Consider the following 26,242-nt stretch of genomic DNA (forward strand, 5'->3'; position numbering starts at 1 on the left):
ATAGCAGATCTGGATGCACTTAACAATCCATCTGGCTATTCCTGCTTTGGAAATAGGGTTGCCCTTGTGCTGTGGCGAGAAGGCAACAAAAAGTTGTTTTGTTTTCCTAAAGTGTTGTGTCCTGTCAATATAGTACATCACCGCCCTATTAACATCCAAAGTATGGAGCATTCTTTCCGCCACTGTTTGTGGGTTTTGGAAGAATGCAGGCAAGTCAATAGTTTGGTTGAGATGAAACTGTGACACCACCTTCGGAAGGAATTTGGGGTTAGTACGTAGTACCACCCTATTTGGATGAATTTGTATGAATGGCTCTTGGATTGTGAGCGCTTGCAGCTCACTGACACGTCTCAGCGACGTAATAGCAATAAGGAAAGCTACTTTCCACGTTAGGAACTGGAGTTCACACGAGTGTAGTGGCTCAAAAGGTGGTCCCATCAGCCTGGTGAGGACCACATTGAGGTTCCACACCGGAGCTGACGGTGTTCTTGGGGGAATGACTCGTTTCAGACCTTCAAGGAAGGCCTTAATGGCAGGCACTCTGAAGACAGAGAGATGTTGCCTGTTCTGAAGATAAGCTGCTATGGCGGATAGATGTATCCGAATGGAAGCGTAGGCTAGATTGCACTTATAAAGATGTAACAGATAGCAAATGATGTTAGGGATAAATGCATCTAGCGGGTTTATGTTATTGGCTGTACAGTGAAGGACGAAACGCTTCCATTTTGCAGCATAGCATGCTCTGGTAGTCGGCTTCCTTGCCTCCTTGATGATGTCCATGCATTCCGGAGGTAGGTGAAGGTAGCCAAACTCTAGGACTTCAGGAGCCAGATCGCCAGGTTGAGCTGTTGCGGATCTGGATGCTGAATGTCTCCATGGTTCTGCGTCAAAAGCCTGGGCGTTAGGCGCAGCCTTTGATGCGGCACCACCGAGAGTTCCAGAAACGTGGTGTACCATGCTTGGCGTGCCCACGTTGGAGCAACTAGGATGAGTGTCATCGAGTGCTGCCTTAGTTTTCTTGCCACCAGCGGTATCAGAGGGGCTGGTGGAAAAGCGTACGCAAATTTGCCTGACCAGTTCATCCATATCGCATTCCCCTGCGACTGTGGGTGAGGGAACCTGGCGGCAAAGTGTTGGCATTTTGCGTTTTCGTTTGTGGCAAACAGGACTATCTCCGGATGACCCCACTGCTGGAAGGACGGGCGGAGTACTGATGGGTGTAACTCCCACTCGTGCATTTGATGGCTGTATCTGCTGAGCAGATCCGCCATCTGATTGTCCTTGCCCGGGAGGTGTTCTGCCATGAGGAAAATGTTCCTCTGAATGGCCCACTTCCACATGCTCTGAGCCAGATGAGACAGCTGTGGTGAGTGGGTGCCTCCCTGCTTTTGAATGTAGTACATCGCTGTCATGTTGTCCGTCCGGACTAACACTACCTTGTTGCACAGATGTACATTGAAGGACTTGAGCGCCATGAAGATTGCCATCAGTTCCAGATAGTTGATGTGCATCTTCTGTTGCTGCGTCGTCCATAGTCCCTGCACTGTGTAAGTGAGCAGATGAGCTCCCCATCCCTGGAGAGATGCGTCCGTCGTCAGGATAATCTGTGGCACTGGCTCTTGGAACAGTCGGCCCTTGCAAAGGTTGTGTGGATTCCACCAATGCAGAGAGTTGTACGCCCGACTGGTAACCAACACTAGGTCTGTCAATTGTCCCTGAGCCTGAGTCCACGGATTTGCTAAGCACTCCTGGAGCGGACGCATATGTAACCGTGCGTGAGGGACTATGAAGATGCAGGAGGCCATCATGCCAATCAACTGCATGAACACTCTCGCTGGAAGCGAGTGTTGTGGTTTGAACTTTTGGATTAGAGACTGCATGCTGTCTATCCTGACCTGGTTTGGCTGAGCCATGGCCGTCAGGGTATTGATCGTCGCGCCCAGAAACTGCCGGACATGTGCCGGCTGAAGGTGCGACTTTGGGTAGTCCAGCGAGAAGCCCAGATTGTGAAGGAGGTGAATGGTAGTCGACATGTCCGCGGCGCACTGTTGTTCCGACTTGGCTTGAACGAGCCAGTCGTCCAGGTAGGGGTAGACATGGATGTTCTGCCTCCTGAGGTGCGCCGCTACCGTCGCCAGACACTTGGTAAACACTCTTGGGGCGGTGGTCACTCCAAAGGGTAGGACTTTGAACTGATAATGCTTGCCTTGGATAGTGAACCTGAGGTATTTTCTGTGGGACGGGTGTAGTGGTATGTGGAAATAAGCATCCTTGAGGTCTAAGGTTGCTAAGAAGTCCCCTTGGTTTAACAAGGGAAGAATCTGTTGCAGTGTAAGCATATGGAAATGTTCTGACAGTATATACAGGTTGAGGGGACGCAGATCTAGAATGGGTCTGAGAGATCCGTCCTTCTTTGGAATAAGGAAGTACAGGGAATATACCCCTGTGCCTTCCTCTTCCACTGGCACGAGCTCGATTGCGCCTTTTTGCAGCATCACCACTACTTCTTGCTGCAATAAGTGCAAGTGCTCTGCGGACATAGGCCGTTGCCTTGGTGGAATGTTGGGTGGAGTGGACTTTAACTCTAGACAATAACCGTACTGGACAAGTTGTCGCACCCACCTGTCTGTGGTGATGTTTGTCCAGACTGGCAGGAACTGCTGGAGTCTCCCCCCGACAGGTGTTAAATGGTCGGGGGGCAGTGACAGAGAGTCACTGTTTGTTTGGGGCAGAGGAACGGGAGTTGTTGTTTCCTCTGCCACGTCCTCTGTTGCTGTTTCCTCGATAACCCCCTTTATTCTGCTTGGGGTACGAGGACTGCGCTCCACCTCTAGTGAACTGTGATTGTTGACCCATCTGTCCTCTGGTGACTCCACGTGCACCTGAGCGACGAAAAGTGTTGCCCCGGAATTGTTGTGATTGAAGGGCCCCCATAGACTTAGCAGTTTCGTTGTCTTTCTTAATCTTTTCGAGGGTGGTGTCAACATCAGGACCAAACAGTCTATCAGGATTGACGGGCTGATTGAGTATGGTCGTTTGAATGTCTGGTTTAAAACCTGATATGCGTAGCCACGCTTGTCGTCTCAGCATGACGCTAGTGTTAATAGCCCTAGCTGCTGTGTCCGCGGCATCAAGTGCACACTTTATGGCTGCATTGGAGATGAGTTTACCCTCTTCTATAAGCAGTTTGGTACCCTCTTGAAACTGCGAAGGCAGGTGTTGTAAGACCTGCTCTAGGGTGTCGTAATGCGCCCTATCATAACGTGCCAATAGCGCCTGTGTGTTCGCAATACGCCAGAAATTGGCAGCCTGCGCAGCTACTCTTTTGCCCCCTGCCTCAAGCACTTTAGACTCCTTGTCTGGGGGAGGAGCTTCACCCGTCGTCTGGGAGTTTGCCCTTTTGCGGGCATTTGCGACCACAAGAGAGTCTAGTGGCAACTGTCCCCTAATGTATGCAGGGTCTGCAGGTGCAGGTCTGTATTTCTTCTCGATGCGTGGATTGACCACCCTCGCCCTGGTAGGTTCTTTAAAGATGTCCGCAGCATGCTTAAGGACACCTTTAAGCATAGGCAGTGTCTTTATTGTCCTTTCGGAGACTGAAAAAGTGTCAAACAGAAAATCTTCTTCCACTGGGTCAGCACGCATGTCCACATCATGATTAGCAGCTGCCCGTTCAATGAGTGCATGAAATCCTGCAGAGTCTTCTGTTGGGGATGCACGTGCACTGGAAGGCTGTGGGTCCTGCCCCACATTCTGTATTCCTTGGTCACCTATGTCGTCATAGGAATCCTGCTGTGCATCGAGTTCATTGATTGGGAAAGTGTACTGGTCATCTTGTCCATATTCCTCTCCCTCAGAGTGGTCGGGGGAAGGTGTTGGACTCCTTCTAGGAGGAGGCTGGATAGGTTCAATCAGGACTGGAGCGTCCTGTGCAAGCCTTTTCTTCTTCAGTGGGATAACATAGGAGTCCACTGGTTGTGAAGTGATCTTCCTCTTGTAAAGGGTCAACTTGCCCGTGTCTGCGTCGATAAAACGCTCAGAATCGTCTCCTGAGTCGAGTTGTCGACCCGATATTCCAGCAGACGTGGATGAGTCCGATGTCTTTTGCGCCGACTTTGGCGTAAAGGCCTTTGGTGCCTCCTTTGGCGGCAGAAGGAAGAGAAGTTTGCTAGCAGGCTTCGCCGGCACGTCCATCGGCTTCTGGTGCGACGGCGCCGGAGCCGACGTCGTAGAGGCCTTATCCCGAATTCTCTGGAGTGAAGTGGCGATGAGGGATGCGTCACTCACAGCAGCACTTGGCACCGACGAAGAGGCCTTCTCCTTGCCTTCGGATCCGACGTCTTGTGGGCCCTTCGGAGTCTTAGACGTCGATGCTGCAGCCGTAGACACTGAGTCCTTGGACCGATGTGTTGAGCTTCCGCTCTTCGATCCGTGGGATCTAGCAGGCTCCGTGTCAACCACGCGTCCGACTAACGACGTCCCAGTCGGTACCGGAGTCTTGTCGCTGGCTTTGGCGGACTTTGACGGCGTCGTCCCGGTCGACCCGTGCCGAACGACCTTCTTAGAGGATACCTCCTCCGCTGACGACTTCGGCACTGTCGAATCGACAGTTTTCTTCGACTTCTGTGGACCGGAGGCCGACGGAGTCGATGAGGTAGCAGGCTTTGGGGGTTTTGGTGGAACGACCGCCATCTTAGGTGCACTCGAATCCGTTAGTTTCGGTTTCGTTTTGGGGTCGGCCATTTTAGGTGTTGTCGGTACCGTTGGTTTCGGTTTCGGTTTCGATACGGGCTGCGTAGCAAGTATGTCCGTGGCCGGGCCTGAAGGCGGGGCCGTGGCTTGCGGTACGGGGTCTTGGGTAAGGCCGAGTGGCGATCCCGTGACCCGAGCCTGATCCGCGTAACCTTCGGGGCATAGCTCATCCCCAGAGCTATCTTCCGCGGCCCCATAAACTTCTTCGACGTCCCCTACCTCGTCGACGTATTCAAGGCCTTGATCTACGACTCCGTCGTCGTCTTCCGGATCCGCCTCGACCTCTGTCGCGGGCGGCGAGATTTCAAGATGATGGCTTCGGCCCTCTTCTTCCTGTTCGCCGAAGATGTTCTCTGGAGCCGGGGCCGCTTGTCTGGCCTCAAGGCGCACCGCGCGCCGAAGCTTGAGCGTCTTCTTTGACCTGAATCTGGAGCAGGCCATGCAGCTGTCCTCGTTATGGTCTGGCGAGAGGCATTTGTTACAGACCGGGTGCACGTCGATATGCGGGTATTTGGACCCACAGACGGGACAGTATTTAAACGGGCTCCGCTCCATGATGAAAAGTTTCAGTCGTGTTGCGATGAGAAGGCCTCGATGTCCGAAGAGTGATACGACTCCGCAGATTCCGACTCAAAGAGGCGGAAGAACTCGAGACCGTACGCAAACAATACCGACGTAATGAAACTAAGGCCTTTTGGCCGTAAAAAAGCTCGTTTTCTCGGTTCCGACAGAGAGACGTCGAGACCGCATCCGAACCCAATGGCGGAAAAAAACAATCTGGGGATGGAGCCGATGCCCATGCGCACTGTAGTCCAGGGGAGGAGCCACCTATCTCAGGATACTTCGAAGACTCTTCCAGGACAACAATGTGCGATCATCCGGACCCAACACTAGGCGGCGATCTAATGCAAAAGATATGAATTTAGCAGCCCACATGCCTCGAACACCAAGTCTTAGCTCAAGTCAGACAACAACAGGCCACCCTGGTCATCATAGTTCCCTTTTGGCAATCTCAGGTATGGTTCTGTAGTGCTAGAGGCACTCCTATGTTTTTAACCACTTGATGACCTTTGAATATCATGATTTTAATTGACTTTTGGTGTTTACTTCTTTTTTTCCTGCATGTGCCTTTCTTGCCTTGAAGATTTCTTTTGTATCTCTTGTAGTTTTAAAGTGGGAGCTGTCACAGAGTAGAACAGCCTTGCCACGAACAGAACACGTGGGATGTGCATTTGAAAGCATGAGAGAGAGAGATGCGGAATGTACTTCTTGGTCTCGAAGTGCAGTGTTATATGCAGTGGTGCCCAAATGTGCATTATGTTGTACATTGGGAGATGAAATGTGTGATGCTATAGGCAGTGGTGTACAAATGTGCAATGTGTTGTACATTGGGAAGTATTATGAAGTTCTTACTAATGGCTTTGACATGCCCTCATGTCAACTTGAATTCTGACTCTGTCTTGGTTGAGCTTTTTGCGCGCACAGGCAGGCCCGCAGATTACTCAAGTTGTTTAGGTTATTCATGTTCAAGGTCGCTTTGTTTTTGGAGAATGTTGAATGTACTGCTAGAAACTTTTGTAAGCTTCATTAAGATTGCACAATTCTCAGTGGTAACAGTTGATATGAGCGCTCAGCACAGTAGAGGTACAAGTAAAATCTAGAATCAAAATAATTGTGGTGCTCAAAGAATGCGGGGGCTGGTTACCACAACCCCAAAGATAACCACAAGGGTATAGACTATAAATTGTCCATCCGAGCACTCGTTCAGTATCACAAAAAGTCTTTACGGTTTTCACCAGTCCATTTAATATCCAGTTTCTTCAGTTGTATCATATATCATCAGTCCAAGTTGTATTCCAAATCATACATCCAACATATGAAACGATGCAGCCAACACGTGTTTCGTCTGGTCAGTAGGACCATTGACTTCCTCAGGGCTGCAACCCAAAATATCCACAATAAGTAACATTCTCTATATACATCATTTACATTATCACCAAAGAATATCCTACTCTCTAATAGATTTCCTAGAGAGATAGAAAGAAATACATCCACAAACCATAAGATACTTCAAAGTGTGTGCTGAAAGAGAGGACATGTAAACCAAAGTCGTGTTCTCATCAATAGTAAAGTGAAATTAACTTAGGTAACTAACATTATAACATAGTCTCAATATCCTAACTAAGGGTTCCTGGTGATGCCACAGATGCTAGGTCCACGCCCAATGAGACTAATTATTACAAATCATAGGTCCTCGCCCTAACTTAGTACAACAACATGTCAATCCGTACTTCATCTAAAGCCATCATTTTGAGGACTCTCACCTCCACACTCTAGTGTCCAACACCGTATTCCAAACTGTGTTTCGGTGTCTGTTCACGTCATATCCTGCAAGTATTCCAAAAGTATGTACGTTCTGTAATACTCTCACATAGTACAATATTACATTGATATGCAGAGTTGATTATAGTTGCGTTGGTCTCTGTTAGACCACATCACATTACAGATACTTTAATTCTTACCTCCTAATCTCGATTGAGTATACTTCTTGTGTTCCAATTTTATCTCTAATCTCCACGCGTGTACGTGTCTGTAAGTAAAATGGACCATAGTAAGATATGTACTCTTATGTCCTTAGTATCGTAAGAGCAACCCCTTTCTTAGGCTTACCGTTTGTATCTGTTCTCTCGCTTGTCAAGTGGCGTTCTGCGCCAGCGCCATCTTGTAATGGCTTTTTATACTGCGTTGCTCCTCACGTCCTGTTTTCCTGTTCACACTTTGTTCTAACTATCGTTACTGCCCGTATTATTTATGATCGTATTTGTGACACAATACTAGTAAATTCAATTCAAAGTAAATCCCCGTAGCTGTGCCATACTAATAGTCTCGTAAATCAAATTATCAGAAAATTCAACTCCGCACTCGTAATTTCCAAATCCTACTCCTAATGCCTTTAAAATATATACAATCCTCACCGTAGTACACCCTATTATTTAGTTGTGGCATATAAATTTGGTATAGTATTAATATTCAATTACACGCCTGGTATACGGTTGTACTGCAATGTCATAAACAGACGCCATCTTAGGTCAGGCACAATCTGTCACCTGCTCGTTCTGTAATATATGCTTGTAAAGAGTCTATCCTTATTTCATCTTCCCATAGTGACAAACGTTAGTGATCATTGTACGTGTATCCCGGGCATCCACAGCATCCTCAGCCCCCCATTTCTCATATAGTTATTGGGCAAATATTTTGCACAATAAAGAGAAAAGGCTCGGAGAGGTGGTTAGGGTAGTAACTGGTAAAAGTTCTGTACACCATCATATTTTCATGACATATAGTAGAATTTCACAAGTAATTAAATGTAAATCATTTCTTAACACGAGCTGTTATTATGGTGAGACAAGATAGTTAAAGTATTACTACATCATTATATCCATGACTGAGATGATTGCGGCGAGTGTTATAGGTGGGAAACCTGGTACTCATATGTCAGTATTATCAAAGGTATATACAAATTGATAAGTAGTTATTATTCCAGTCCTATCTGACATATACACATACCTATTGTCCCAGATAAAACTCAAATTCGTGATCCACGTTAAGCCCGCATTCCACAGCTTTCAATTTAATAAGCCATAAGACCTCCCTTCTTCTCAGTGTTAGAAGTCTGTTACCCCCACGGCGATCAGGCTTAATGTGATCAATACCATGGTATGAAAAGTTGTGTTGATCTCGATTGTCATAATTCTGTACTATGTGTGATGCGATCGGATAACGTGTATCTCCGTTTTTTAGGGCTCTGAAGTGCTCCGCCATTCGATCTCTCAGTCTCCTGATCGTGCTCCCCACATATATCTTCCCGCAAGTGCAAGTAATAACATAAACCACGAATGTGGTATCACAGTTGATAAACATACCAATCGTATAATCACCTGAGTCATTGTAGTTAAAGTTCTGAACTTTCTTTTTTGCCCATCTGCATGAAGCACATCTCCCACATTTGTAGAAACCTTTGAAACTGTTTAGCCAATCAGTTTTGTTTGTTTTGTCAGGGTAGCTTGGACTTAACATATTCCTCAGAGTATTTCCCCTCTTAAAGGTCAGGCTTGGTCTATCATAAATATATGGTCTCAGGTCCTGGTCCATATATAAAACATTGGCACCTTTTATATATGGACCAGGACCTGAGACCATAGACCTGAGACCATATATTTATGATAGACCAAGCCTGACCTTTAAGAGGGGAAATACTCTGAGGAATATGTTAAGTCCAAGCTACCCTGACAAAACAAACAAAACTGATTGGCTAAACAGTTTCAAAGGTTTCTACAAATGTGGGAGATGTGCTTCATGCAGATGGGCAAAAAAGAAAGTTCAGAACTTTAACTACAATGACTCAGGTGATTATACGATTGGTATGTTTATCAACTGTGATACCACATTCGTGGTTTATGTTATTACTTGCACTTGCGGGAAGATATATGTGGGGAGCACGATCAGGAGACTGAGAGATCGAATGGCGGAGCACTTCAGAGCCCTAAAAAACGGAGATACACGTTATCCGATCGCATCACACATAGTACAGAATTATGACAATCGAGATCAACACAACTTTTCATACCATGGTATTGATCACATTAAGCCTGATCGCCGTGGGGGTAACAGACTTCTAACACTGAGAAGAAGGGAGGTCTTATGGCTTATTAAATTGAAAGCTGTGGAATGCGGGCTTAACGTGGATCACGAATTTGAGTTTTATCTGGGACAATAGGTATGTGTATATGTCAGATAGGACTGGAATAATAACTACTTATCAATTTGTATATACCTTTGATAATACTGACATATGAGTACCAGGTTTCCCACCTATAACACTCGCCGCAATCATCTCAGTCATGGATATAATGATGTAGTAATACTTTAACTATCTTGTCTCACCATAATAACAGCTCGTGTTAAGAAATGATTTACATTTAATTACTTGTGAAATTCTACTATATGTCATGAAAATATGATGGTGTACAGAACTTTTACCAGTTACTACCCTAACCACCTCTCCGAGCCTTTTCTCTTTATTGTGCAAAATATTTGCCCAATAACTATATGAGAAATGGGGGGCTGAGGATGCTGTGGATGCCCGGGATACACGTACAATGATCACTAACGTTTGTCACTATGGGAAGATGAAATAAGGATAGACTCTTTACAAGCATATATTACAGAACGAGCAGGTGACAGATTGTGCCTGACCTAAGATGGCGTCTGTTTATGACATTGCAGTACAACCGTATACCAGGCGTGTAATTGAATATTAATACTATACCAAATTTATATGCCACAACTAAATAATAGGGTGTACTACGGTGAGGATTGTATATATTTTAAAGGCATTAGGAGTAGGATTTGGAAATTACGAGTGCGGAGTTGAATTTTCTGATAATTTGATTTACGAGACTATTAGTATGGCACAGCTACGGGGATTTACTTTGAATTGAATTTACTAGTATTGTGTCACAAATACGATCATAAATAATACGGGCAGTAACGATAGTTAGAACAAAGTGTGAACAGGAAAACAGGACGTGAGGAGCAACGCAGTATAAAAAGCCATTACAAGATGGCGCTGGCGCTGGCGCAGAACGCCACTTGACAAGCGAGAGAACAGATACAAACGGTAAGCCTAAGAAAGGGGTTGCTCTTACGATACCAAGGACATAAGAGTACATATCTTACTATGGTCCATTTTACTTACAGACACGTACACGTGTGGAGATTAGAGATAAAATTGGAACACAAGAAGTATACTCAATCGAGATTAGGAGGTAAGAATTAAAGTATCTGTAATGTGATGTGGTCTAACAGAGACCAACGCAACTATAATCAACTCTGCATATCAATGTAATATTGTACTATGTGAGAGTATTACAGAACGTACATACTTTTGGAATACTTGCAGGATATGACGTGAACAGACACCGAAACACAGTTTGGAATACGGTGTTGGACACTAGAGTGTGGAGGTGAGAGTCCTCAAAATGATGGCTTTAGATGAAGTACGGATTGACATGTTGTTGTACTAAGTTAGGGCGAGGACCTATGATTTGTAATAATTAGTCTCATTGGGCGTGGACCTAGCATCTGTGGCATCACCAGGAACCCTTAGTTAGGATATTGAGACTATGTTATAATGTTAGTTACCTAAGTTAATTTCACTTTACTATTGATGAGAACACGACTTTGGTTTACATGTCCTCTCTTTCAGCACACACTTTGAAGTATCTTATGGTTTGTGGATGTATTTCTTTCTATCTCTCTAGGAAATCTATTAGAGAGTAGGATATTCTTTGGTGATAATGTAAATGATGTATATAGAGAATGTTACTTATTGTGGATATTTTGGGTTGCAGCCCTGAGGAAGTCAATGGTCCTACTGACCAGACGAAACACGTGTTGGCTGCATCGTTTCATATGTTGGATGTATGATTTGGAATACAACTTGGACTGATGATATATGATACAACTGAAGAAACTGGATATTAAATGGACTGGTGAAAACCGTAAAGACTTTTTGTGATACTGAACGAGTGCTCGGATGGACAATTTATAGCTTCATTAAGATAAAGGCTGGAACACATGAGAATGCAGAAGGAACGTGAGAACTCCTTTGCCTTTGGCATGCTTGCATGGAAAGTGGCCAATTCCAGTAAGTTTCCTTGGCGCAGAGGAACGCCTCTCAGAACATTCCAGTGTGTTTTGAGATTATAAAGCAGGAATTTGTTGACTTAAAAACTGGGATTTGAGCGTGAGCAGGGGACGCATCTTCAGTGCAGGAATCTGGTTGCTGAGGCTCCTGACCCCAGCTGTGAATCCTCCATTCTAGAGTGGGCCAGGATGAAGTTTGCACCTTGTGATGTGTTTTATTTTTGATTTTTATTATGCATTTTTATGCAAGAATGGAAGGAGGGGACCCCCTCTATATGGGGCACTTTTTAAGGTCAGGGAGAAGAGGGGAAAAACAGCAAAACACACTAGGAAAAACTCTCTTGTGACCTGTATTTCTTTTTTACGATTCAAATTTGAATTCAACATAGGCTGTACATACGGTCACATAAAAGGTCGGATCCAACCTTTTATGTGACCGTCTCGCTACCATGACGGTATTTGAGGATTTGTGCTAACGAAGAAGCCGGGCTGGAGAAGAGTTGTGTAACGCCTCTAGGCTCCCATTTACAAGATGTTGCCACAAGGAAAGGGCTAAATATTAACATATAGCACTTTCCGGTCCCATCAAAGCGAATACATAAGGATTATCTCTCTAACGACAAAACATGCAGCTGTATCGAGGGTAATACACATCAAATTGAATACTGAGGAGAACGGCAACAATAGTCCGTATTAAAGGGTTGGTAAATACAATTGCATATTCAATATTGAAGAAGTAGTGATAGTATCCCCTGGATGTAGAGACTCTGGTCGTTGTCTGGCCGGTCCGGATGAAGGTGGTCCTCATCCTTTCTTCAAACCACCGAAATGAGTTGACCAATGCTATTTAGATCCTACTATATACAGTTGCTTTAAGGGGTCAAGGAGATTGTAATAATGTCTATGTCTCCTACTTTCCAGAGTTATGTAGTTGTGAACGGAGTATGAATATAGTTGAGAAGGTATGAATGTATGAGAGCCCGTTGGAATGCTATTTTTTGGTGTTTCTTTACCTGGGGGTATTTGATGCTGAGATGTGAAGATGTTATTATATTGTAAAGTGATGTATACATTGAATTGAAAAGGGATTTATCCAGCGTGACATTGTCCATAGGCGTCAAGGCGCTAACGATGGTATAGGCTGTGAGGTAGGGGGAAGGAATTACAGATAAGTCTCCCTGAAGAGCCAAGTCTTCAAGGCCTTTCGAAAGAGAGAGTAAGCCGACTGACCTTTAATATCCGCCGGAAGGGTGTTCCAGATCTTGGGGACAAGGGAGTGGAAAGACCTCCTGCCCCATCTGGCTTTGTAGATTCTGGGGATCACAAGAAGATTTTTGTTGGCAGATCGAAGGACCCTACCAGGGGTATAGGGTATTAACAAGGATTCGAGATCTTCCGATCCACCGGCATACAAGGCACGGTGAGTAAGACAAAGAACCTTGAACTCTATCCTGGCCTGCATAGGGAGCCAATGAAGATCCCTCCTGATGGAGGTTGCTGATGAGAGTCTGGGGGCGTCAGCGACAAACAGAGCAGCTGCATTTTGTACCACTTGCAGGCGTTGTACCTGCTGTTTATTGATACCCAGGTACAGTGCATTACAATAATCTAACCTAGAGGAGGTTAGTGCTACTGTAATAGTTTTCCGGGCCTCAGGGTTCTAAGGGCTCCACAACAGGTGGAGATCGTCCTGCTGACCTGTTTGTCGAAAGAGAGTTTATTATCGAAAATGACACCCAGATTTCTAGCGGACTGGGAAGGCTTAGGACAAACCCCAAGAGCAGGAGGCCACCAGTCCAATGACCATATCTCTTCCTTGCCTCCGAAGATCAGCACCTCTGTTTTTTTCCCCATTTAAATTGAGGAAATTCCTCACCATCCAGCCAGCAACTGCTTCCATGCAGTTTCTGAAATTCCGGGCTGTGATGTCGGCAGAGTGTGAGAGGGAGACCATGATCTGGGTATCATCGGCATAGGATAGAACTTCCAGCCCAAAAGATCTTACGAGTCTGGCAGGCGGTGTCACATAAATGTTATAGAGTGTGGGGCTCAGGGATGAACCCTGAGGGACCCCACACTGCACCGGTTTTGCTGGCGAGAGAAAGTCGCCCAGCTTGACCCTTGGCGCCGGCCCGTTCACTCCTATCTCCTTGAGGCGTTTAACTAAGATGGAGGGAGATAGGGTGTCAAATCCGGCTGTAAGGTCGAGCAGGACCAGAGGGTAGTCTGGCCACTGTCGACCTTAGCACGGATGTTATTGGTGATAACTGTGAGGGCGGACTCGGTGCTATGAGCCCTGCGGAAACCGTATTGGGAGGGGTCAAGGAGGCTAGCGTTCTGCAGAAAGGCACTCAAATGGATGTTAAGTTGGGCCTCTAACATTTTTGCAGGGGCAGGAAGCAAGGAGATAGGCTGAAAGTTTTTTAGGATACAGGGGTCCAATGAGGCTTTTTTAAGAAGAGGCTTAACTATGGCCATTTTCCAGGACGTGGGAAAGGCACCTTCCAGAATTGAGAGATTGATTACTTCAAGGAAGGCAGGAAGAAGAACATCTCTGCATTCCTTAAAAGTCTTAAGGGGGCAGGGGTCCAGGGGAGAGCCTGACTTCAGCCTTTCTAGGTGCAGATTAAGTTGTTCTAGCGTAAGCTGAGGGAAGTTGCTGAGAGTACCATGAGATAATTCAGCGGGATCTTCTCCCACGGAAAGTGGGACAGGAGTAGCTGAGGGTTCTAGTTCCTGATTGAGAGCTTCGAGACTAGAATAGATATCGGTTATCTTTGCATGAAAGAAAGTGGATATCTGGTCACAGAGCTCCTGAGATGCCACAATGGGGTCTGGAGATTGCAGGGCTGACAGGGAGTCAACAATTTTAAACAACTCCCTGGTGGAGCTAAGAGAGGTGGTCATCTTAGAGAAGTGTTGTTTGTAATAATTATTTGAAATGTCCATTTGACAAAAAACAATAGAAAAGTAATTTTGATAAAAGAAAGAAAATGAATAAACAGAGCTAAGAATCAAAAACCTTTTTGTGTGTGACTGTCAGTTTCCAGTGGCTATAACAGTCATTGTGATGTGTGAGAGTCAGTTTCTTACCATACACTTCCTCGTTGGGTCAAATGGGTCATGTCCCTGGTGGAGACTGATACTTTTATTTTTGGAGCTCGTTCTTCCAGGGGAGCCATGTCTTGAGGACATTTGGAGATCACCTGATTGGTTCAATGACGTATATTTTATTGTAAACCTCTACATACTGCATCTTCCGTTGTAATTAAATGCTTTAAACAAGCATAATAGGAGCCTACAGTCTTGCAATAAACGTAGATCCTACCTCAACATTACATTAACTTGGTATATTTCCCACCCTGACAATTACACCGGCATTACCACCTGCATCCTCCTAACAGTGCTCCAGCGGACCATCAGGCATTGTCTACAGCTGAAGATTCGTTTTATCCTTGTGGATTTCCAGTTCTCTTGTTGGGACACAGATTCACAGACTTTTTTTTCAAGATCTGTTCACTTTTGTTTCGGTAATTACTATTGTGTTCTCTATTTTTCTTTGTTTTTTTATTATCATTAACTGCTCACTCAAGAAAAGAGGACTATTCGCATTCAACATAAGTATTATACGTTTTATTTGACTCATCAAAGGTACTTGTGTGAAAAGTGTCGCATCTGCAATTTGCTTTGAACTGAAGTATTTCTATCATCTAAAAGTCATCTTTTTACTACTGTATTGTGGATTTTTGTTGTTTGGTCTTGTTTTGGTTTAGATAAAGATTACTTATGTTTCTAAACTTGTGTGGTGTCCATTTGTAGTGTTTTCACTGTATTACTGTACTTGTTCACAAATGCTTTACACACTGCCTCTGAGATAAGCCTGTCTGCTCGTGCCAAGCTACCAAGGGGGTGAGCAAGGATTATTTTAGAAGTGTATCCCCCTTACCCTGAAGAGAAGCAAGGGTCCCTATTTGGACAAAGTTACCTACCTCAGCCAACTAGAGACCCCCATTTCTAACACCTACTATCTGAGCTCATAACTCCAAGTGGGTTTCAGTGCATTTTCTTTGCCATTTTGATATCAACACAATAGTACACAGCTGTGCTTATGCAGTTCATCAATACCTCACTGATCACATTTCACAACAATCTCATCCCTTTCTGTTTATTTATTTATTTATTTAGTAGTTTGTAGAGCGCTCAGCTACCTCCAACGGAGGTGTCCCGGCGCTGAAGATATTACCTCACAAAGGGTCAGTGGGAGGATGTAGGGAGTAGCTAAACTAGATGAGGGAAAAGAGCCAGGTCTTGAGTTTTTTTCAGAATAGGGGTTTTGACGTCAAAAATCTTAACTCTGTAGGAAGCTGGTTCCACAGTTTGGAGGTGGCCACTGCAAAGCCTCTTCCTCCCGTGCGGGCCAGGCGGAAACGGGGGCAGATCATAAGGCGGAGATGGTTAGATCTAAGGTTACGGGAGGCTTGTGAGAGTTTAATTCTATGGCGCAGGTAAAAAGGACCTCGATCATTAATAGCTCTAAAAGCCATGATTAAAGCTTTAAATTGAATGCGGAGTCTCACTGGGAGCCAATGAAGTTTGATCGGATGGGGTGAAATAGAGTGGCGGTAAGGGATGTTGCAGATCAGCCTGGCCGCCGCGTTCTGGACTCTCTGTAGTTGGTTTATGAGGTATGCCGGGGCACCTACATACAGACTATTAGCATAGTTCACATGAGCTGTGATGAGAGAATGGACAACTGTTTTTCGAGAGTCAATAGGTAGGTAGGGGATGATTTTTTTTATCATGTGAAGCTTTCCAAAGCAAGATGAGGTGACTTTATTAATTTGAGTCTTGCAGGAGAGGGTAGTGTCAAATTGGAAGCCTAAGTTACGGGCAGCTTGAACTGGGTCCGGGGGAGGGTTGAGCTCAGTCGGCCACCAGATGGTGGAGGGTGTGGGCGATTTCTGATAAAAAAATAGGACCTCAGTCTTGTCCGTATTAAGCTTTAAGTTATTAGCCGACATCCAAGAGGCAATGTTCATCATGCAGTGGCGAAAGTTGTGAAATGATTTTTCGGAGTGGTCTTTGAAGGAGAACACTAGTTGGGTGTCGTCGGCGTAAAAGGTTACTTTGACGCCCCATGATTCAATCACTTTTGCTAGTGGTTTTAAATACACATTGAATAATAGCGGACTGAGAGCAGAACCTTGCGGAACGCCCCAGATCAATGGTTTCTTGGAAGAGAGGAAGGAGCCTAGCATCACCTGTTGGAATCTGTTCGTAAGGAAAGATTTAATCCAGGTGAGGGGAGTTCCGCTGACACCTACCTCTTGCAAGCGAGAGAGCAGTGTGCCATGGGAGATGGTATCGAATGCTGCGGATAGGTCGAGGAGAACCAACATGGCCTCCTCTCCCCTGTCCGTGCATTCTCGAATCGACTCGGATACCCCAAGAAGAGCTGACTCTGTACTGAAGTCCGGTCTGAATCCAGATTGGCAATCATGGAACAAAGAGTTGGATTCAAGGTAGTAGGATAGTTGCTCTTGGACTGCTTTCTCAAGTACTTTAGCTGGCTTGGGCAGGAGTGAGATTGGCCGGTAATTGCTTAAGCAGGAGGGGTCGATGCCTGCTTTTTTTTTGGATTGGGATAAGCATAGCGTGTTTCCAAGCGGAAGGGACCATACCTGAGAGTAGGGAAGAGTTCCATATTTCGAGGACGGGGTCAATAATTAGGGGGGCAATTTAGTTCATAATTAAGGCCGGGGCTGAATCCAATGGAGAGCCTGATTTACATTTCACGAATAGGTTCAGGGCATGCTCCTTAGTGAGAGGATGGAAAGCGGTAAATGCATGCTTGCTGATAATACTGAGACGTATTTGTTGTTTGTGGTACTCAGAAGAACTGAAATAAAACACGTTCTTCGCCTTAATTGATTCTTGATTTAATCTATTTATTTTTGATGCAAGCTTGTTTTCAATTATTTGAGCTGCAATTTTTTGTTGTTTGAACATTCAAAATTGAATACACAGGAGAAAGAAGGGAAAACAATCCTCTTTGTGTTATTTACATAGATTTAGGGTGCAATATAGGAAGTGGATTCATAACATTCAGTCATACTCAGGCATACTTTGTGAAGACAGTGTGGTGGGAACAAGGGGGGAAGGAAAAAAAATTAAATTAAATTGGTGATACAATGAAAGATTCCGATTAAAGTATATCAATGGTTATTAGCATTTAAATATATTTCCAAATAGAACATTGACTGCTTTAAACAGGCCATCTGAACTGTATACTATTTGTACACTCTATTCTAATTTTTTATACAGATTGGCCTAATGCGATGTGGTCGACGCGTTTCGAGTTCCTTGGGAGGGAACTCTCCTCAGGACCTCTATTTCGGTTCTGTAAGACATAATGGGTGAACTTGGCTTAGTGTTGTCTAAATGGACTGGTGTCCTTAGAATCAACAGAACAGGGGCGGTGCGCTCTTACCTAGAATGGTCACTTCCTTTGATGTGAATTGACACCAAACATGCTGTGAAAGAAATAGCACAGGATGGAATGAGTAACTCTGGACAGATGTGGCTAAAGTGTGTGTGCAGGTTTGGTTCTCGGCTTTGTTCTTACTTGGGTGTTCCGGTGTCCAACCTCGAAGTAATATGTTGTTTTGGATGCTTGGCTTATTCGCTCGCACCGATCAAGTTGAACTGTTTAAACTCCGCAAACAGACACCAGCAAACAGTGAATTGCACACCTTTGCATTTCAGACGCGCAGATCCCCCCGAGCGAATAAGCCAAGCATCCAAAACAACATATTACTTCGAGGTTGGACACCGGAACACCCAAGTAAGAACAAAGCCGAGAACCAAACCTGCACACACACTTTAGCCACATCTGTCCAGAGTTACTCATTCCATCCTGTGCTATTTCTTTCACAGCATGTTTGGTGTCAATTCACATCAAAGGAAGTGACCATTCTAGGTAAGAGCGCACCGCCCCTGTTCTGTTGATTCTAAGGACACCAGTCCATTTAGACAACACTAAGCCAAGTTCACCCATTATGTCTTACAGAACCGAAATAGAGGTCCTGAGGAGAGTTCCCTCCCAAGGAACTCGAAACGCGTCGACCACATCGCATTAGGCCAATCTGTATAAAAAATGAGAATAGAGTGTACAAATAGTATACAGTTCAGATGGCCTGTTTAAAGCAGTCAATGTTCTATTTGTAAATATATTTAAATGCTAATAACCATTGATATACTTTAATCGGAATCTTTCATTGTATCACCAATTTAATTTAATTTTTTTTCCTTCCCCCCTTGTTCCCACCACACTGTCTTCACAAAGTATGCCTGAGTATGACTGAATGTTATGAATCCACTTCCTATGTTGCACCCTAAATGTATGTAAATAACACAAAGAGGATTGTTTTCCCTTCTTTCTCCTGTGTATTCACTTTTGAATGTTCAAACAACAAAAAATTGCAGCTCAAATAATTGAAAACAAGCTTGCATCAAAAATAAATAGATTAAATCAAGAATCAATTAAGGCGAAGAACGTGTTTTATTTCAGTTCTTCTGAGTACCACAAACAACAAATACGTCTCAGTACTGGCAAATACAGTTGTTTTTGTTATTATAGGCTTGGCCTTACTGTGAACAAGCCAAACCCTTCCTTTGTATACGATATTTCTAGCGGGAGCAGTCCCGCGAGGTACGTAGGACGAGACAGATCGTCTGATCACTTTTGAAATCACTACCCCAAACCTTCCAGGGGTTTTCACCAGATAAACTGCGGTTTATCTTCCAGGATTCCACGCCCTGAGGTACTGTGTATCAATACACCCACAGGATAGATAAAGGTTGAATAAGAGAACACGGTTGCACTTTTCTCTAAAATCTTCTTCTTTCTATTCTATTTTTTCCTAATTTCATTTCTTGCTTACGTTTATAACAAGCACACAGGGCGGGAGAGTCACTGACATTATTATATAATGTCAGAGAATGAAACTTTCGCCTACAGCGAAGACCACATACAGAAATTAATCAGCAATCCCCCACTCTTCAGTTCAGCGGCACTCAGCTCTACCGCTAAAATCAACAACGAGTCTGAAAAACTGATCAGATTGAAAAAGAAACAAATACGCACAGATTTACACGGACATTACTTAATACAACACCTTCGTGCAGGGACAATTCCCAATGGACTGATAATACGCAATGTGCCAGTAATTTTCACGGAGGATCCAACCTATAAAAAGGGAAACAGTTTCATAGAAACTAAGTGCAGCAGAGACCTCATGGTCCTGACTGTGGAGACAGCACAACGACTTTCTAAGGATCAACTCTTGGAAATAGAGAAATTGGAATCAGAAATTAAAACAAACCAACTTATCACAGATTCAAAAGCTTTATTAGACAAAGTTGATAAAGACATCCTAGAATTTAAAGATTACACCATAAATCAGAAGGAAACCAAATTTGAAAAGGACAAAAAAAGTTTTTCTTTAGAAAAAGCATATCCTTATCTACAACAGGATTTCTATTCAAGAACTGAATCAAGACGCTACCTGACTGATCACCAAGGTAGATCAAGACAAAACTTTATTACCTTTTCAGACACATCATCGGCATCAAGTGGCAGCGATACAGACAATAGTACCAACAGGACTGGATACAATAGACGAGGGAATTTTCAACAAAATTTCCAGTCAAATCCACAAGCACAACAACAACCTTTTTTAGGGAGAGGCCAACCAAAAACACGTGGGAAAACACGATTCAACGACCCCCCATGGGAGATATCAACAAGAACACGGACATACAGAAATTAAACACAACATCGATACATAATTTATCATCCAAAATTCTAACAACATCAGAATTTAGTGCATTAGAGAAAGGACTCTCTTTTGTACCCACAAGACCTACAAACTTTGTATTATTGAAAACAGAATTCATCAATTTCTGTCGCAAGATAAGACTAACAACTTTTTTCTCAGGTCAACAACCAGTAGAAAATATGGAAACTACAGGTCTTAAAAAACCTTCAACGTTCTGCCCACCAACTAACAAGATACCGAAGGAAGTGGTCACTTTTGAGAAGACAATTCTATCTGCGATAAACACACAAGAAAAGAAAAAACAAGGCTATATTAAGTATAACATGACCAAATTGCAAAAAGAAGCGCTCGTGACGTTAAAAAATGACCACTCAGTAGTCATAAAGCAAGCAGATAAAGGTGGCTCCATAGTGATCTGGGGCACCAAAGAATACACCACAGAAGTGACCAGACAACTCAATGATGAATATTGTTACAAGAAAATCCAAAAAGATCCGACAAAGGAACTGCAAGGTGAATTGTTTCAAATTTTACAAGTGGGTTTTGAAAATGGGTTTCTTGGAAAGAAAGAGTATGCCTATCTACAAAACAAACACCCAAGAATAGCGATTTTTTATGTTCTACCAAAAGTTCATAAAAATGAATACAATCCGCCTGGACGACCCATAGTCTCGGGATGCGAATCTCTATTCGAGCCTGTATCTAAATTTGTAGACTTTTTTCTAAAACCATGGATGTCTGACGTCAAATCCTATATAAAAGATACAACCGACTTCATTAACAAAATATCAGTACTGGAATTTAATGAAGAGACTGACCTGATGGTCAGCATGGATGTAACGTCACTGTACACCCAAATCCCCCAAAACGAAGGTCTAGCAGTACTAGAATTATACCTAGACAAACGACCCAGACCGATGAAAATACCTACGAGTTTCATTCTAGAATTAGCCGGCATGGCTTTAAAAAGAAACTACTTTAAATTTAAAGAAGATTTCTACTATCAGATAAAGGGCGTAGCCATGGGGTGTCCCTTTGCCCCAGAATTAGCTGTGCTATATATGTCTCAATACAAAGAGAAATTCGTTTACCACAACAACCCCTTTCTCCAATATATCGGATGCTGGTTCCGATATATTGACGACGTCTTCCTGATTTGGAAAGGCCCGAAAGATCAACTAGATAGATTCCACGAATGGTTGAACAACAGAACAGAAGACATAAAGTTCAGCATCTGTGTCTCCAATACAAAATTACCATTTTTGGATGTGGAAATATACCCCTCAGAAGGAAGTTTAAGTACAACATTGTATAAGAAAAAAACAGACAAGAATAAATCACTCCACTACACTAGCAATCATCCTCGCAGCTTAAAGGACAACCTACCAATAGGGCAATTTCTAAGAATTAGACGCAACTGCTCGTTCAAAGATGAATTTTTCTTCCACGCCAGTAAACTACAGGACAATTTGATAGAAAGAGGGTACCCCAAAAAGATGCTGAAAAGAGCAATTAAAAGAGCATGGTGGACCCCTCGAGAGGTACTCTTGCAATCCAAACAAAAGGAATCTGTAGACCGAATAGTCTGTGTTTCCACATACTGTCCTTCGTCAAATTGGCTAAAAAAACAAATAAAGAACAGCTGGCACTTAGTGCAAGATCTGGATACAAAATTGAAGGAAATTCCTCTCTTTGCCTTCAAAAGAGACAAAAGTATCGCAAATCAAGTGGTACGGGCAGCTCTACCAAAAGAGCGGAATACAACATTACGAGACTATGTGAACTTGCCTCCATTGAAGGGCCATCACAAGTGCGGCACTTGCCTTTGCTGCAATTCTACTGTAGAAGGGGATGTATTCACCCACAAAGGTATCTTTTGGAAGCACGAAAGCTTCACCAATTGTAAATCCAAGAATGTGATTTATGCAATTTGGTGCCCCTGCCGACAAATCTACATCGGAAAAACAAGTCAGGAAGCAAGACATCGAATATCCCAGCACAAATCTAGGATTAGAAAAAATGTGCAATCAGCTCCTCTCGTGAACCACTGGCACGCTCACACACACTCAGAACAAGAACTACAATGGACCATTATCTCAAAGGTCGATCAGGATGCGAGGGGAGGAGATCTAGAAGCGAAATTGTCCAAACGAGAAGCGATGTTAATCATAAAATTCAACTCGGCCTTAGACGGATTGAATGAACTCTCAGAAATTTTCCATCTTTAAGAAATCGGCAGTCAACATGCTAAACAGATTCATCAGAGAATCAAACAGATCCAGCCTGCAGGGACGATCCTGTCCACAGCATAGCAGTTGAATAACAACCCGACTCAAACGACGCCAAACTACAATTCCCAGAATCCCCACACACCCAAATATCACGAGACCAACAGCAAAGGTCGGAACGCCATTCAATGCGGAAGTCCTGGGAGAAAGCGGATCGAAGAACCGGCAGAGCCAGAATACAAGGTAATTCAAACTCAACAAAGGTGCAAACGAGCACCACAAAAGGCAAGCTAGATTAGCGAAACCCGTTAGGATCACCAGCTATCAACATACAGAGTTACCCCTCCCCGTCAACATCGGCCAGGTCACCGCGTTCAACACAAAAGAATAAACGGTTCCAAAGTTACCGCTTGACACCAATGCACGCTATCTTTGTTTATTACAGATTACTCGCAGCCGTCTTACGCCCTGAATAACCAGGAAGAGAGCTTCTTCTAGTAAAGGAAGGTAAGACTCTCTGGCACACCGATCAAGTTGAACTGTTTAAACTCCGCAAACAGACACCAGCAAACAGTGAATTGCACACCTTTGCATTTCAGACGCGCAGATCCCCCCGAGCGAATAAGCCAAGCATCCAAAACAACATATTACTTCGAGGTTGGACACCGGAACACCCAAGTAAGAACAAAGCCGAGAACCAAACCTGCACACACACTTTAGCCACATCTGTCCAGAGTTACTCATTCCATCCTGTGCTATTTCTTTCACAGCATGTTTGGTGTCAATTCACATCAAAGGAAGTGACCATTCTAGGTAAGAGCGCACCGCCCCTGTTCTGTTGATTCTAAGGACACCAGTCCATTTAGACAACACTAAGCCAAGTTCACCCATTATGTCTTACAGAACCGAAATAGAGGTCCTGAGGAGAGTTCCCTCCCAAGGAACTCGAAACGCGTCGACCACATCGCATTAGGCCAATCTGTATAAAAAATGAGAATAGAGTGTACAAATAGTATACAGTTCAGATGGCCTGTTTAAAGCAGTCAATGTTCTATTTGTAAATATATTTAAATGCTAATAACCATTGATATACTTTAATCGGAATCTTTCATTGTATCACCAATTTAATTTAATTTTTTTTCCTTCCCCCCCTTGTTCCCACCACACTGTCTTCACAAAGTATGCCTGAGTATGACTGAATGTTATGAATCCACTTCCTATGTTGCACCCTAAATGTATGTAAATAACACAAAGAGGATTGTTTTCCCTTCTTTCTCCTGTGTATTCAATTTTGAATGTTCAAACAACAAAAAATTGCAGCTCAAATAATTGAAAACAAGCTTGCATCAAAAATAAATAGATTAAATCAAGAATCAATTAAGGCGAAGAACGTGTTTTATTTCAGTTCTTCTGAGTACCACAAACAACAAATACGTCTCAGTACTGGCAAATACAGTTGTTTTTGTTATTATAGGCTTGGCCTTATTGTGAACAAGTCAAACCCTTCCTTTGTATACGGTGCTTGCTGATAATGACAGGGTCCTTGATGGTATTGGTAGCGTTCAGAAGAATGGTTTCCGCAATGTTGGAAAAAAAAAATTCGAAGAAGTCTGATAAATTTTCACTCAGTGCTTGGGAGGGGGGGACTGAGGAGGTCATAGCACTGGGATTGGTAAAGTCTTCAACAATATTGAAAAGGGTTTTGGAAGAGTTTTTTGCCTTTGCAATGGTATCGGCGAAGTAGGTGCTCATGGATTTGCGTTTAAGTTTGCGAAACTCCTTGAGGACTTGTCTGTAGTGTGCTTTGGCTTCTGGGTCATAGGCCTCCCGCCACAGTCGTTCTAACTTTTTACACTTACTTCTATGTTCCCTTAGTTCCTGAGTGAACCAAGGGGCTGACGGTTTTTGTCTGCGGGAGGTGAGGGTTTGTAACGGGGTTAATTTCTCGATAGCGGTCGTGAGATCATTGCCAAATATGAAAACCGCTTCGTTGAGATCGTCAGGGAGAGGGTTTAGGCTGTTATGATATTGTTGTTCTAGGGCAGAACATGATATCTTGTGCCATTTTCTGCCTTGTGTTCTGATGGCAGGCTCCTTTTTGACAATTTGAGTTGAGGATACCTCAAATGGGATTAGAAAATGGTCAGACCTTGTCTGTTCACGCCCCTCCAGCTATCCCGCAATGCCCATTACTGACTTCATCTAGGAAGTGGTGGAGTTCTGTCATCTGTCTAAGTAGGTATGTCTTTCTTTCTGGATTTCCTGTTTTGGGCATTTTTATTTATTTATTTGAGTTTTATAGAGCGTTAACCAGACCTGTGAAAGCATCAGAGCGCTTTACAGGATTGACAGGTAGGATAGATGAACTTGGGATGGTTGGATACAGTTGGGGTAAAAACAGGTAGGTGCAAAAGTAACAGGAAAGAGAAGAATAGCAGAAACAAATCATGGAAACAATAGGGATAAGAGCATATAGCACCATTGTACAAATGAGGTAGTGTCGAGTCCAGGGAAGGATGCCCAGAAGAGCCTGGTGGGTACCATCCAGGTAGCCATAAGTTAAGCATAATAGTATGTTAAAACAGTCGCTGAGGTGATTAAAATACGAGCATTAGGAGAGGAATTTGTATGAAACAAGGAAAAGAATAAGCAATAACAAATTTTGGAAACATTTGGGATAAAAACAAATAGCACATTATACAACTTATACAAGTGTAGCAATCTCAGTTCCAGGGAATGCTGCCCAGAGGTGCCGGGTGGGTATAATCCGGGAGATCGTGGGTAAGGCCATAATGGCAAGAGAAAACAAAGACATTGGGGTTATTCAATGCGAGCATTAGGAGAGGAATTTACCCATTAGGAAAGTCTTGGCCTCCTTTTTAAAGTGTGCCAAGGATGAAAGTCTTCTGATGGAGGGCGGAAATGAGTTCCAAATTCTTGGGGTGGCCCCAGAGAAGACTCGGTTGTACTTTTTTTCCCCCCAAGCGTGCTGGTTGGAGCAACATGTCTCTGGCGGACCGTGAGTTTCCAGCTCCTCTGGAAATCACGAGTTTTTGGGAGAGATATGCTGGGGCATTGGAGTATACGGCCTTGTGTGTGATGCAAGCCAGCTTAAGTTGGATTCTGGCCTCAAGAGGGAGCCAATTTAGAGCCTTGAGGTGGAGAGAGATGTGGTTGAATTTCATTGAGCCTGTTAGGAGTCTCGTGGTGGCGTTAAGGCAGGCTTTCAGTGGAGCCAGAGAGTTCTTGGGGAGACCTGCGAGGGTAGAGCAACCATATTCCAGTCTGGAGATGACGAGTGCCTGGCTTGCCATTTTTAAGTCAGGAGTGTCGAGGAAAGGTTTCAGGTGTTTTAGGTAGTTCAGGTGAAATCTGGCGGTTTTGGCCCTCGAGTTGATATGGGCACGCATATTACGGTTGCAGTCAAGGGTTATTCCAAGGGATTTAGCAGAGTCTACAATGGTAGGAGGGCAGTTTAAAGCTGTGATTGCCTTGATCCATGTTTTCCATAGCTAGCAACAACCAAAGCCTATGGTGCCACATGGAGTCTGTAGGAAGGTGTAGACACACCTCAGATTATAAAATGCTTAGCTGTACCAGCATGTGAGAGCTTTGGTGAACTTGCCAATAACATAACTTCTGTCACGGCTAGGTGGGGCCCTGTTGCTGCCTAAATTTCACCAGGGACACCCTCCAAAATATCTGTCAATCTAG

The 26,242-nt window shown here is 43.9% G+C and overlaps 1 protein-coding gene across 1 annotated transcript in view; it reads right to left on the reverse strand.

Moving 5' to 3' along the window:
- NEMF (nuclear export mediator factor) overlaps positions 1–26,242 on the reverse strand; it is a 546,593-nt gene that overhangs the window by 424,656 nt on the left and 95,695 nt on the right. The gene's annotated exons all lie outside the window — the stretch shown is intronic.

This window comes from Lissotriton helveticus, chromosome 9, assembly GCF_964261635.1.
Source record: "Lissotriton helveticus chromosome 9, aLisHel1.1, whole genome shotgun sequence".
NCBI classification, from domain to species: Eukaryota; Metazoa; Chordata; class Amphibia; order Caudata; family Salamandridae; genus Lissotriton; species Lissotriton helveticus.